General features: G+C 43.0%; 1 protein-coding gene across 3 annotated transcripts in view; it reads right to left on the bottom strand.

Moving 5' to 3' along the window:
* PRKCB (protein kinase C beta) overlaps positions 1-15,983 on the bottom strand; it is a 390,438-nt gene that overhangs the window by 191,803 nt on the left and 182,652 nt on the right. The gene's annotated exons all lie outside the window — the stretch shown is intronic.

Below are 15,983 nucleotides of genomic sequence, written 5' to 3'. Positions count from 1 at the left end.
AAAGGGAAAATGGATATTGATGGACAACTAGCAGTCTGTGCCACAACTTCGTTCCATCTGGAACCACCTGAGAAACCAACCTACTGGCTCCTGCCTGTTGCAAGGATTCCAGAAACAGCAAAATAATGTGATGGGTAAATCTATTAAACAGGCCTCCTTGCTCCTAGATCTGTCACCACTATCCTCTCAGCAAGCTTCCAGAGTGATCTAAACCCCAAATCTGGGCATGACATATCCCTGATTAGAGATACTTGCCAGCTTCTTGCCACCTACAGCAAAAAGTTCAACATCCATTGATTGTAAGCTGTGGCACAGCTGCTAATTGTCCACTGATATCCACTCTTCCCTTTAATAAGAGAACCTTTGAGTTTTAGCAGGGAGCATGGCTGCCCAACTAGAGACCACGTTTCCCAGCCTCCCTTGCAACTTGGCATGGCCATGTCATTGCATTTTGGCCAATAAGCTCCCCTTGCCCTTTCCCACCTTCCCACTGGCTGCGAAGAGGGTAAGAACTGGAGGGATGCCTTAAACTCAAGATAGAACTTTGCCCCTTTGGATTGACATTTTAGAGAAAACCAATTCATCTTAAGTCGATATAATTTAGGGGTTCTTTGTTACAGCAGCTTAGACTGTTCTCTAACTAATATACATGCCATCTCATAGGCTGGCAGTGTAAGGCAGTGGGTTAAAAGTACAGAGTTTAGAGTGTTAACTGCCTGGGTTCAAATCCTAGCTCTATTCTATGACTTGACTTCTTAGTTATACGACTTTGGGCAAGTCATTCAACTTCTGTATGCTTCAGCTTCCCTGTCTGTAAAATGGAGATAATGATAGTGCTAACCTTATAGGGCTGTTGGGAAAAAATAAAAGAATTAATGTGTGTAAAGATGCAGACCACTTCTCATCTGTCAGTTTGTCATCATACTATGGTGGCTTGTGTGTTGCTGTGATGCTGGAAGCTATGCCACCAGTATCTCAAATACCACCAGCGTCACCCACGGTAGACAGGTTTCAGTGGACCTTCCACACTGAGACAGACTAGGAGGAAAAGCCTGGTGATTTACTTCTGAAAATTAGCCAATGAAAACGTTATGGGTCACAACAGAATGCTGTCTGATGTAGTGCTGGAAGTTGTGCTCCCTAGGTTGGAAGGCACTCAAAACACACAGTGGCTGCAACGGTGGATTTGAGCATGCCAGTGATCATAATATGGCGAGGACCGGGCAACATTTTGTTCTGTTGTAGGTGGTATCACCATGAGCAGAGCCAACTGTACAGCAACTAACAATAAAGATCTCAGAACCACCTGGAATATAGTAAGCTGTATAATATTTTGTATTATTATTGCTGTCTCCACAGTGTGATCCTGGAAACGCTGGTGGAGTGGTGGTTCAGTGCTACAGCTGCAAACCAACAGGTCGGCAGTTCAAATCCACCAGGGGCTCCCTGGAAACTCTATGGGGCCGTTCTACTCTGTCCCACAGGGTTGCTATGCATCAGAATTGACTTGACAGCAGTGAGTTTTTTTGGTTTCAGTATCCTGTCCAACTCTGCCCACCCACACACACCACATTCTCACCACACAGAGCTCACTGCTCATCACCCCAAACACGCCACACCCTCGTGACCTTCTGCCTCTGCAATTCTCTTCCCTCTTCAAGAGATGCTCTTTTCTCACTGCTTGACAACAAAATTCCTTCTTTTTCCCAATCCAGCCCAGAAGTTGCCTTCTCTGCTAAGTAGTGTATTGCAGACGCTAAGGAAGTTGGCCTTAAGTCCCAGCCCAGGGCTAATGGGATACCAAATTCCTTGCTACATTCTATCGCATCTTGCCTCACTCACTCGTTTGTTCACATGCACTTACTGAGCATATATACTATGTGCCAGGCACTGTCCTAGGTGCAGGTGTCTTCCTGATGCTTATATGATAGGAGCAGAGACCAAAAAATGAGCAAGTAAGCAAATAAATAGACACAATCAGTAGACATTACTTTAGGTACTATGAAAGTGGTAAATTTTGTTTCTCCTAGGGACAATGATATTTTCCAAGCTTAAAAGTAATCCTTATACTTACTAGGACTGCTAAAAAAATTTTTTTAATTAAGACTGACACCACCAAATGCTGACAAGGATACAGCACAACTGGAATACTCATTCATTGCTAAAAAAAAAAAAAAAAAAATTTTTTTTTTTTTTTTTTTGGAATGCAAAATGGTACAGTCACTTTGGAAAACAGTGTGGCAGTTTCTTATAAAGTTAAACATACACTTACCTTATATGACCTCGCAATCCCATCCCTAGGTATGTACCCAAGTGAAATGAAAACATATGTCCACACAAAAACCTGTACATAAAGGTTTATAGCCTCCTAATTGTAATTGTAATAGCCAAAAATGAGAACCAATCACAATGTCCTTCAGTTGGGTTAATGGATGAACAAACAGTGGTACAGCCACACAATGGAACACTTCTCAGCAGTAAAATGGAGTGAACTATAGATACATGCAACAACATTTATGAATCTCAAAAGAATTATGCTAAGGAAAAGAAGTCAAAATCAATGACTATATGCTGTATGATTCCATTTGTGTGATGTCCTAGAAAAGGCAAATCTACAGGGACAGAAATCAGATCAGTGGCTGCCAGGGGCTGGGATTGGAGAAAGCGGTTGACTACAAAGGGGAAGCATGTGGGAATTTTTGGGGGTGATAGGAATGTTCTAACCATTAACAGTGATGAATTTTACTGTATAAAAATGATCTCTCAATAAACCTAACTAAAAAGTAGGCCTGCATCTTCTTAATGAGCTACAAGGTTTTCGTAACAATATTTCACGTCTCTGCAGCCAAGGAGATGAATTATTGTCCTTTGCAGAGCTCTGGATGGCCAAGTTTGAGATGCTGGGTCTGCACTGGCCAGCAGGACCTTGCAGTGGTCTCAACATGCAGAAGGATCCCAGCACCCACGTCTCCTGCTCAGGGATGCTACTCTGGTAACAACGATAGGGCCTAGAAATCACAAAGCAAGAACAAAAGACTTCCCAACTGGCTGCTTAACCAGCCCCATCTCCATCCCTGGGCAATGAGAAGAGAGGTAATACGTCAGGCTCCTAGAAAGAGTCCTCATGTTCTATGCTATAAAACACTTCCCCTGCGCCCACTGAACATTCACCTTAAAGTTGAATGACAGCTCATCCCCACCTAAAAAGAAAGGGGAGCTCAGGTCTTCCCTCACTCATGTATTCAACCTCTAGGGGGACAAGAACTGATCTGATTGGTTGATTCCAAGATGCTGATTGGCCTGGTCTCAATGGGTGGAGCTTGAACAGAAGTTAAAAGGGGCACCTGCCATCTTTCTTTTTCTCTCCCATTATCTCCCACTTCTTCCAGGAAGCTGCTGGGTCCAGATCCCCTGGTCTTCCCTGAGAAGTCTGGGGATAAGTGGCCTGGGCCAACTGTGCTCCAGGCACAGGGGCAAGTGTTGTCTCTCTCCTCATGGCTCTTGTGGTCCCATTTTGGCTTCCTTAATATGTTGGCCTTCTGGGAGCCCAGGCAGATTTCAGTTGGAGTTTGCATTTTCTTAGACCTACCTAGTACAGAAGAAAGGAGTACCCTGAGGAGCGTATCTCTGGTCTCATGAGCTCTACTTTGAGATTTGGGACAAAATCCCAGCTGATAATTGCCACTTTGCTGGCTTTGCACTTTCCTCCAAGTATACATTTCCTCTGCAGATCTCAGGGAGAAGGATTCCAGCATTTCTGACCAGATATTATTAAGAATCATCGTAACCTCACCATCTCTTTCAACAATGAGATGCCAAGTGACAGAAAGAATGGCAAAGGAAATGAGAACATATTTATTGAGCGCCACCCCTGCACCAAGGGCCATACTGGGTACCTCAGATGTACTCTCTCCAATCCTCCTGACATGCCCATGTGGAAGGTGCTATTTGTTCCCATTTTAGAGATGAGAGTAACCTCTCCAGGGTTACACAGATGGCCCCTGCAGAGCTGCAGTTCACACCAGGTCTACCTGGACCTGAAGCAGAATCATTGCTCCAAGTCACTTCCCGACTCTTCTCTCCCAACTCCCCAACTTTCCTCCATTAACGTCTAGGCTTTCAAGTCCAGCTAAAATCGTACTTGATTCATTTACCCAGCAAATATTTACCAAAGGCCAAGTTCCTCCTAGCCACTGGGGATACAGCTGTGAAAATGGACACAAAATGCCTGCTTTCATGGAACTTATATACTAATTGCTGGACAGACAAAAAAGAAACAAATGTCCTGTTCTCTCAAATTGGCATGTTTAATTGTGTCTCTTCCACACTTGACTGTGAGCAACATGAGGATATTTTGCTTGGTCAACATCCCCCATATATTCTACTTGGCATAGAGAAGGTGCCCAATAAATATTGGATAAGTGAGAGTTAACATTTACTGAGCATTTACTACTCATACTGGGAACTATTTGAAATGATTTATACGCACTAATCCTCCTAACATCCCTGCGAAATGTGTACTACTCACAGATGAGGAAACTGAGGGATAGAGACATGAAATGACTTTTCTAAGGCTCCACAGCCTCACACAGCACCTGGCACACACTAAGAGGTCAATGAGTGCTGGTAGCAGCATTGGGGCTCTGACCATCACCATGAACCACTGAGAGTTCCCGCACATTGAACATGCTCTTTTAGGAAAATGACTTAGAGAGTGCTATACAAGACAGATTAGAACCAGGAAGACAGAAGGCAAGAAGGCCAATTAGGAAAGTTGTGTTAAAAAGTTTATTTTTGTGCTGGGACAACTTGATACTCACATGCAAAAGAATGAAATTTGACCCCTACCTCACACCATATATAAAAATTAACTCGAAATGGATCAACAACTTAAATATAAGAACCAAAGCTACAAAGCTCTTAGAAGAAAATATAGCAACTAATCTTCACGACTTTGGATTTGACAATGGATTCTTAGATATGACACCAAAAGCACGAGCAATAAAAGAAAAAATTGATCACTGGACATTATCAAAATTAAAAAACTTCTGTGTATCAAAGGACATTATCAAAAAAGTGAAAACAACCTATAGAACGGGAGAAGATATTAGTAAGTCATATATCTGATAAGGGTCTAGCATTCAGAATATATAAAGAACTCTTACAACTCAACAACAACAACAAAAAAAAAAACCCCATTTAAAATCTGGGCAAAGGAGTTGAATAGACATTTCTCCAAAGAATACAAATGACAAATGGGTTAACAAGTACATGAAAAGATACTCAACATCATTAATCATTAGGAAAATGCAAATGAAAACCACAATGAAATACCACTTCACACCCAAGAGAATGGCTATTATTTTTTAAAAAGGGAAAATAGTGTTGGTGAGGATGTGGAAAAACTGGAAACCTTGTCCACTGCTGATAGAATGTAAAATTTAACGGTTCAGTGGTTCCTCAAAAAGTTAAATATAGAATTACCATGTGACCTTGCAATTCCACTCCTAGGTATATACCCCCAAAACTGAAAACAGGTACTCAAACAATGCATGTACACACACATACACAGCAACACTATTCACAATAGCCATAGGTGTACACAACCCCAATGTCCATCAACAGATGAATGGAAAAATGAAATGTGATACATACTTAGAATGGAATATTATTCAGTTGTAAAAAGAAATGAAGTACTAATACATGCTACCACTGGATGAACCTCAAAAACATTATTCTAACTGAAAGAAGACAGACACAAAAGGTCACATATTGTATGATTCCATGGCTCCCATCCCTCAGGGGACCTAGCATCCTGCCTTCCAATTCCATCCAACTTCTCTGCGTCCTCTAAAAATTCTCCTTTGTACTTAAGCCAATCCAACTGCAACCAGGGGTAAGAGTCAAGATATTTAACAATCTTAGTGGCTCAGGCACTGACCACCAACCAATCAGAATAGACACAGGGCCCAGCTGGGAATTAACTCTTTAGCTGCCAGCTCTTGGGGGTGTCCAGAGAGTCCAGGGCTGGGGGTGGGGCATAGAAGAAGGTGAGCAAGGGCCTGAGGCTCAGGGGGCTCAGTGGCTATTTACAATCAGCCTAAAAGTATTTCAAACTTTCACAACAAATTGAGTAGTGCCAATGCATACAGGTTAAGTGTCAGCCCTGCCTTCAACCAAAGCAAGTTCCCTTCCTGGCCTCTGAGGTTGTACCCATCGGCCATTCCTAGGACAACCCTGGGAAACCACATAGCCTGTAAGTCATAGCTTTCCCTATGGTTTTGTTTTGGTCGCATTCAAAGACCACCTTCTATCCCTGCCCCAACCCCGGTTCCTGCCCCTTCTTGTTTTACAATCAGTGCCCCCCCACATCCCAGGCCACACTGGCTGGGCCCCCTCCAGTGTACCTGTAGTTGTCCCCGTCCCTGGCCTGGACTCTCCTTCATGCCCCGACACAGGCATATCTAAGGTATGATAGGTATGGTGTATGCCCGGTTGCCACTTGAAGCCCCCCTCCAAACAGCTTCTATTAACCATCACAGTTTCCATCGCCAGCTGTGAGAGGTCATTCAGCAAGTTAAAACTGAAACTTTCGTATTTGAGAGCCTCCTCGGGTACAGACAGACTGTGTGATCTTGCTCTGCTGAGTGTAGAAACTGGAAAAAAATGACTTCGAGCACATCACAGACCAACTGTCATCAGTGAAAGCAAGGAAGGTGCAGCTGTAATTTTCGTGTAGTGCCATAATGTGTTAAGTAAAAGATTAACGGGCTTGACTGGTATTTCTGAGCTGATGTTGCGGTAAAGTTATCTAAAAGATGGGTGTCAGATGTTTGGACGGGGGCACAGAGACATGGAGGGGAGCAGCCTTCAGTGCAAGTCCAGGGGGGTGCCAGATGAGACATACAATGACGTTCCAAGGCGCCACAAATATGAAGGGCACCTGACTGAGGCAACCAGACAAGAGGGGGGAAAGCATTTTTCCTGAGCCGTTGCCACCATCAACGTGTATTCATTTTGAAACTGGGTGGTGGGGCGAGTGGCACGATTTAGAGACTGCCCCTCCCATCCCATTGCGATCAAGTCGATTCCAACTCATAGCGACCCCACAGGACAGAGAAGAACTGCCCCATAGAGTTTCCAAAGAGCGCCTGGTGGATTTAAACTGTCAACCTTTTGGTTAGCAGCTGTAGCACTTAACTACTACTTTGCCACCAGGGTTTCCAAAAGGAGGAGGGCTTAATTTAGAGCCTGCCCCTGGGTGCTTGCTACACCCTTGCTTACCCTTGCTACATCTCTGCAGGGACGGGGGCAATTTCAGTGCTTACCATAGGCACCATTTCCGGTAGCTCCGCCTCTGTCCCAGAGATCACAACCTGGAGCCCATGGGCAAATCCAGCCTGCAGACATGTTATATTTGACCCATATGCTGTTTTTTAAAAATCTGAATGAGTTGACTATATTTACTAATTATGAAAATTCAGGTTTTTAAAATGTAGATTTCTAGCTTCTCTTGAAAAATTACAAGTTGTGGCAACACAAGACACACATGCCTGTGGGCCGAGCGGCAGTTGTCCCCTTTAGACAAGGGATAAGGTCTCCTGTTCTCCACAGTCCCCACCATTCCCTACTGTCTTACACCATGCATGCTTCACTCTTTTCCCGTCCCTGCCTGGCCTCTGCAGGTTTGTGACGTCTGCCAGACACCCCTTCCTCTCTCCCTACAGACCACTGGCTGGGATCCAACCCCACATGAACATATCCTATGTCCCTTGAACTCCTGAATAAGTATATTTGCTTAATACTTTCAGAAATAAGTTTCAAACTATTGCCTCCCAACCCTGGCATCACCTCTTTATTTCTGGTTTCGCCAGTCATATCTTCCACTCCTCTGAATCAGGCTTCCATGAGATCCTGGACTGATTTCACTCCCCACTGTTTCATGTTGTTGAGGTTCCATCATGCTCTGTACTAGGCAAGCTTGAATTTCCAGGTATCTCTCTAACACTGGAGAGACAGGATCCCTGATGGTGCAGTGGTTAAGGACTTAGCTGCTAACCGAAAGGTCAGCGGTTCGAACCCACCAGCCACTCCATGGGAGAAAGATGGGGCAGTCTGCTTCCGTAAAGATTACAGCCTTGGAAACTCTATGGGGCAGTTCTACTCTGTCCCATAGGGTCACTATGAGTCAGGATCAACTTAACGGCAGTGAGTTTGTTTTTTGCTTTTGTTTTTGTTTTTCTACCTCTAATCCTGATTTGAGGGATTGCTGAGTAACAACAACAAAATAATAGTCAACTACTGTGACTTACTGTTGTTGTTAGTTACTGTCAAGTTGGCTCCAACTCATGGTGTCCCTGTGTACAACACAACAAAACACTGCCCAGTCCTGTGCCATCTTCACGATCATTGGTATGCTTAAATCCATTTTTGCAGCCACTGAGTATTCTGAATGTCTTCCAGCCTAGGGAGCTCATCTTCCAGCACTACATCAGACAAGGTTCTGTTGTGATCCACTGGATTGTCACTGGCTAATTTTCGGAATTAGACAGCCATGCCTTTCTTCCTAGTCTGTCTTAAGTCTGGAAGCTCCACTGAAACCTGTCCTACCATGAGTGACTGCTGGCACTTGAAATACTGGTGGCATCTAGCATCACAGCAACATACAGGCCACCTCAGAGTGACAAACTGACGGACAGATAGATGGTGGGTGACTTTTACTACCACCATGAACTGGGTGTGTCGTATCTGCCAAGCACTGTGTGACGTGTTCTATATTATGTCATTAATTCTTCATAATAGTCCAATGACGCTTACAGAAGCAACTCATCAAAAGTCACAAAGCAAGTAAGTGGGGGAGCCAAGACTGGACTCCTACTTTGTCCAACCCCAGAGGTGCTGCTGGCTGAGAGGGAACACTTGGGTGACACCTGGCTGCCTCCCTGGCCCTCAGCCTTTCAGGGGGTCTCCCACCTGACAGGGGGTTGCAGGTGATGACACCTTTCCTCCCAAGTGCAGCACCAGCCAGTAGAGCCATGTCCAGGACAAGAGCCAGTGACAAACCACTTGGGGTTTTCCCCCCAAATCAGAGTCTTCACCAGGAACATCCAATCCCCAGAACCCAAAAGACCAGGCAGATTCCAGCTCAGTAACTTCATCACCTGACTCCAGACACAAGCAGCTAAGGAGGAAGGAAGCACGGATCAGAGACCAAAAAAAAAAAACTTCAAACCTCTAAGCTAAAACCCAAAATAGCCTCTCTCAGTCTGAACGGGTTGTGTGGCTTTGCTCACAGGTGGGTTAAAATCTGGCTGGGCAAAGCCGCATGAAGAAGGAAGAAGGAAGCTGAATTGAGGCACAAAGACAAAGGATGTGTACCCCAAAAAGGGTGTCAGAGAAGGAAGTAAAAGCAGAGAGCAAATCCAGGCTGGGCCATCACTGGACATTCCCAGGTCATAAAAGCCCCTCAAGGTACATTCTCCGGGGTGGGTCAGTGGATAAGGTTAAATATGAGGGCCCAGCAGGAAATAAAATCAGAATAGAGGGAAGGTTAGGGCATGGACAGGCAAGATTAAAGAGAAGATCCCTGTTGGAAATACTCTCAGAACAGAGGGGAGGTTACGAGAACACACTGCAAATTAGCTTATGGCCTCAGCTTAACACACTCTGCAGTTAGCCTATGGCCTTGGCTTAACTTCTCTGAGCCTCTGGTTACTCATCCACGAATCAGCGACGATAACAGTACACCAACTTCGTAGATGAGTTGCGATGGTAAAGCACCCAGCACGTGCCCTACACACAGGAAGTATGAGCTTTTAATTTCTATATTCCAAAGAGAAAAAATAATCACAGCAATGCTTCCCAAACTCCAGACATGAGCCTTCCTAAGTTTCGCCATGTCTACATACCACCTATACGGTTATTTACCTGGCACTTTTATTTAACTTGACATGCCATTTTTACTGAAATAAATCTATTTTAAAATGAAAGCTATCAGTTCGTGGGATCAATGTGCAAATGATGTATTTTTTCTAATCCTTCTTAAAAAGAAAAATAGGGCCTCAAACTGGTTCATTCTGGTTCAAACCCCTGATGAGAATTTGCATTTTTAGCAAGTTCCCAGGCAATACTAATGCTGTGGGGAAAAGTATCAGCCAGGGATCTTGTTAAAAAGTAGATTCTGTTTCAATATATTTAGGGTGGAAACGCAAATTCTCACCATGGGTTGAACAGGAACAAACTGGTTCGAAGCCCTGGGGAACAAAAAGAACTCTTAAAACTTGTTAATGTTGATCCCAACAGTCTCTTTTGAGAGGCCATGGTGAAACAGACAATTAAACAGTTTATATATTCCTGCAAATGGGCTAACTGTGAGGCAGTATGCCACTCTCTCTCAAAATCACGAATGCTTTTACCCTTTGACCCAGTCGTTCTACTTCTGGGAGTTTTTCCTGGAGACAGAGCTGCATACTGTAGTAAATGATGTATGCACATGGTTATTCAATTCATTGTGGCATTGTTTATAATAGCAAAAGGTGGGGTACCAGCCTGTAGGGAACTGCTTAAATAAATTCTAGTGCAGCCACACAACTTGGGTTTTAAGAACAATGAGGAAGTTCTCTGCACTTACATGGAAAGATCTCCAGGGCGTGTTTTTTTTTTTAAGTAAAATATACAACAACAAAAACCCAAAGTACAGAAGAGTACGTAGCAGGTTACCTTTTGTGTGAGAAAGTAAGACAGAATAGGAAAGTTTATTCTTAATTGCTGGTGCCTGCATAAAGAAACAGAGACGATCCGCACGCATGCGCACACGCACACGCATGTGCACTCACGCCACAAAACTGATAAAGGGTTATCTGTGGAGGCAGGAGGGAACAGAGTGAACAAGAAGTAAAACTTCTCAATAGATATCTTTTGATAGTTCTGATGTAAAATAAAATATTTTAGTGTTTATCTGAGTACCACAAAAATCATCGCACCCCTCCTACCACTATGCTGCGTAACACAACATACCACAATACCCCCAACTGCAAGCCAAAGCCAGAAATTCCCAAGAGACATAGAGGCTGGGAAACTTTGAGACCGTGGACTGCGATTTTGTGGACATGGAATGCGTACAATGTTAGAAGCTGTAATCACACACGCACGCTGCAGTTGAAAGGGGGACACTATAATTTGGTGACGATCTTTCATTTTGTTCCTGGAGGAGAAAGTGAATAGAACTGAAAACTCTGTAAATGTTCAGGCACTTGGTGACTACTGGCCTAACAGTGGCTTGGTACACCATTCACAGCGCCTTTTTCTAACCCTACCTATTTGGCAAGTAAGTAATCAGTTTGAAGGACAAGCTACTATTTATAAACTTTGGTATAATTTTAAGTATGATTTCCCCGGTTAAGACCGGCATGGGAGTCAATGTCAAGATTAAGGATTTGTTAGCCATGTTCGAGCTTAACACCCGGCTCTACCAATTATTATTATTATTTTGATCCCTGGACAAGTTATTTGATTCTTTTAAGTTTTAGTTTCCTCATCTGAAAATGGGATAATTGTAATACCTGTTTCCTAGGTTGATGAGAGTGTTCAATGCTATACTGTACGAAAACTGCCTAACAGACCCTGGTGTATAGTCAACATTTAAGAAATGTGCATTGTTACGTACTAACTTTCTGTCCATGTCCTTTGCCCGTTTTTAAATCCAAGCTCATTTCTTTCTAAATAATTTGTAACAAATTTTTCCATATATTAAGGGTATTAACCCTTCATCTGTGACACATTTGGTAAATGTTTTTCCCTGTTTCTCATTTGCCTTTTAGTTTCATTAATACTCCTTTTTCAGCATATAATGTAAGTGCATGTGTGTGGTGTGTGTGTGTGTGTGTAAATAACAACCAAATTTTTCTCTTTCCCTTTATGGTCTCTGTCTCCGGTGTCATACATTTAGAAAGTCCTTTCCAATATTTTCTTCTAGTACTTTTAAGGCTTTATTTTTTCACTGAAATCATTATTTCCATTGGAACTTATTTTAGAGAGAGTTCTGAGGAAAGACCTTTATTTTTTTCTTAACGTTTAGCCAGTTGTAACAACAAATGTATGAAGCGTTATCTTTTTGCTGCTGATTTGAAATGTTTCTTCTATCCTACATTAATTTCTTATGTATCCCTAATTCATTATAAATTTTCTCCTATGTGCCACTGATTGGTCTCTCTATTCCTGCCTCAGTACCATACTATTTTAATTGTCACAGGTTTATAGTACATTCAAAAAAAACCCATTGCATCAAATTGATTCTGACTCATAGCGATCCTATAGGATGGAGTAGGACTGCCCCATAGGATTTCCAGGGAGCAGCTGGTGGATTCAAACTGCTGACCTTTTGGTTAACAGCCATAGCACTTAACCACTGCACCATCAGAGCTCCAGAATACATTTAGTATCTAGAAACAGGTATATCACACCCACCCACCCCTCCCCCAGCATTACTGTACTCTCAAATTTTTCTCGGTATACCCACCCACTTATTCTTCCAAATTGTATTGGGAATGCCAATCTTTGCCTGCCTTATCCACCATCCCATCTACAAAATTCCAGCTCAGTGGGCAATAGAGCATCTGACCTCACACCTCCGGCCAGTGCTGAATGAACCAAGGAAAAACCAATCCATGGTCTGGCCAGCGACCTATGAGTTATGACCCATCTCAAAAGAAAAAACTGGGCCAATGAGAATTTAGAGCAAGGAACTGGGCAGTGCTGAGTGCCGGAGCTAAGGGAGTGGGTGTAGATTTAGGACAGAGAGAAAGAAGAGAGAAGGGGAGAGAGAGAGTACTGAAAGCCAACACACATGTATTTCAAGCTTTGCTTCTGTCTTACAGGAAAGTGTTTTTAAAACTCTTCTTCATTGAGGCCTGCAGATTTCTTAACTTTATTCCTAGGCAGTTTACCTTTTTCACTGCTATTTTAAGTGGGGAAATTTTCCATTTTCTTTTTGAGCAGCTACGGCTGAAATATAGACAAGTTATTCTTGTTTCTGTATTTATTTTGGAACCAGACATTAGTTAAAATAGTTGAGAAGAGCGTTCGATTATTTTCCTGGTAAGTGACCACATCATTTACCATTAATGTTAAGCTAGTCTTTTCCTTTCCAGGACTTATATCTCTTATTTGAGTAAGTGAGCTAAATACATCGGCTATGCCAGGGGCGCTCAACCTGGTCATGCCATCCTCTGTGGCATACATGCAAATCTCTCCCAGAGATGGGTTTCCAACCCACCACTACCCACCCCCCAGGCCTTCTGGCTGGGACTGATAGCAATGATGAGCCACACGAGCCAACGCTCCTGCGTGGCAACCACTTAGTGCAGCTGAGTCGTGGCCATGCTCTTTGGATGAGAAACATACTCTCCAACACACAACAGTCCCCACTGGGCCCACTTGTTGATGCCTGGCCACTGCAGGCATTGATTCTGTAACTCCTGCAGGACACCCTCTCTGCCTAGTGTAGCCAAGGGTGACCATACCCAAACCCAAAACCCGATTCCGACTCACAGCGACCCTATAAGACAGAGTAGAACTGCCCCATAGGGTTTCCAAGGAGCAGCTGGTTAGCAGGAGAGCTCTTAACCACTGTGCCACCACGGTTCCAGAGTAACCATATGACTCAGCAGTCCCACTCCTAGGTACAAACCTAAAAAACTTGAATGCAGGGACTCAAAGAGACACTGTACACCAGTGTTCACTGCAGCATTATTCACAATAGCCAAAAGGTGGAAACAACCCAAGTGTCCATCAACAGAAATGGTGAACAAAATGTGGTATAACCATACGATGGAATATTATTTAGCCATAAAGAGAAATGAAGGGCTAATACATACTACGACGTGGATGAACCTTGCAAACATAATGCTAAGTAAAACAAATCAGAAACAAGTACACAAATATTCTATGACCCCACTTATATGAAATATATAGACTAGACAAATGCACAGAACCAAAAGTGTATTAGTGGTTATCAGGGGCTGGGGGAGGAGCGAATAGGGGTTATTGCATAAAGGGTACTGTGTTTCTGTTTGGGTTCATAAAAATCTTTTGGAACTAGATAGTGGGTTGCACAACATGGTGAATGTAATTAATGTCACTGTCATGGATTGAATTGTGTCCCCCCAAAATATGTGTCAACTTGATTAGGCCATGATTCCCAGTATTGTGTGGTTGTCCTCCATGTTGTGATTATAATTTTACGTTAAAGAGGATTAGGTGGGATTGTAACACCTTTATTAAGGTCACATCCCTGATCCAATGTAAAGGGAGTTTCCTTGGAGTGTGGCCTGCACCACCTTTTATCGTACAATAGATAAAAGAAAAGGGAAGCAAGCAGAAAGGGGGAACTTCATACTACCAAGAAAGATGCACTGGGAACAGAGCGTGTCCTTTGGACCCAGGATTCCTGCGCAGAGAAGCTCCTAGTCCAGGGGAAGATTGATGACAAGGACCTTCCTCCGGAGCTGACAGAGAAAGCCTTCCCCTGGAGCTGATGCCCTGAATTTGGACTTCTAGCCTGCTAGACTGTGAGAGAATAAATTTCTCTTTGTTAAAGCCAACCACTTGTGGTATTTCTGTTGCAGCAGCACTAGATGACTAACACAGTCACTGACTTGCACACTTAAACATGGTTGAAGTAGCTATTTTTTGTTATATATATTTTACCACAATAAAAAAAAAAAAAAAGGTTAACCATATGAAACAAGGCTGCACCCATTCACTGAGCCTCAGAAAGACAAAGAGACTCTCCCTCAGATCCAAGTGAGGGTCTTCAACTTTACAGGAAACAGGAGTTGTCTTCCTTCTTCCGGGAAGGCAGTACAAGTACAAGCCAGCTCCAACCCTAAGTGGCTTCAAAACATTAAGCATTCAACCTGCAGATTCAGCTCCGATTTGGTGCTGGAACCAGCAAGGTATGAGAAGCCACATCCATTCCAGCAGGGGCAGGCAGGAGGCTAGAACTGGTGAGCTGGCCCTCAACCTCTTATAGGATTCAGTGCACCTTAAAGAGGTGGCTTAGTAGGGTATTTAAAAGGTGAGGGTCTATCCAAGGCACAAAAATTGGTCTCTATTCACCTGGAGCAACAGAGGAAGAAGGAGAGTCAGGAACTGGAGAAGGTAATGGAATGTGTGGCTAACTGTCTCCATGAATACCTGCCTCCTCTGCCATGAGGCCAGAAGATTGGATGGTGCCTGGCTACCATTACTGAACATTTTTATAATGAATTCTATAGAGGAACCCTGATCAGAAATGGGAAAATGTAGAACACAACTCCGATTCTCATGGAATCCAGAATTTCTGGCTAGATGAGCTCCTGAAAACTATTGCCCTGAAATAATCTTTAAGTAAACCAAAAATATAACCTGAAGTCTTCTTAAAGCTAAACAATAAAAAAAAAGTTTAGCTTAATTAGTAAAAAAATGTCTGCCTTGAGTATTATGCTCTTTTAAGAACTGCATATAAAGGAACAAATTGACAACACCAACTCAAAAGGTTAGATAGGAACCTAAAGAGGCAATGAGTTTACGTTAATGGGGAGGAACAGCTCAGAAAAGGAGGGCGAGAATGGTTGTACTACTAGAAGAATGTAATCAATGTCAATGAATTATACATGTAGAAACTGTTGAATTGGTATATGTTTTGCTGTATGTATTCTCAAGAAAATAAATTTTTTTTTTTTTTAAAAAAGGCGAGGCTCTAGGTCAGGTGCCCTGGATTCAAAACCCAACCCCATCATGTGCTAGCTGTGTGTCTTCCTCATGTTGCTTAACCTCTCTGGGCTTCAGGTTCCTCATCTGTTAAATAAAGAAAACAGTATTTATTTTGTGGGAATGCTACGGGGAGTGAATTACCTAAACCCCTTAAAGGGTTGGCAGGCATGGAGTAGGCAGGCAATAAATACCAGCTATTTATTTATTTATTATTATTAGTTATTGTTTCC

This window comes from Loxodonta africana, chromosome 12, assembly GCF_030014295.1.
Source record: "Loxodonta africana isolate mLoxAfr1 chromosome 12, mLoxAfr1.hap2, whole genome shotgun sequence".
NCBI lineage: Eukaryota > Metazoa > Chordata > Mammalia > Proboscidea > Elephantidae > Loxodonta > Loxodonta africana.
The sequence above is the reverse complement of the archived record's forward strand: the minus strand, read 5'-3'. Positions and strand labels throughout refer to the sequence as shown.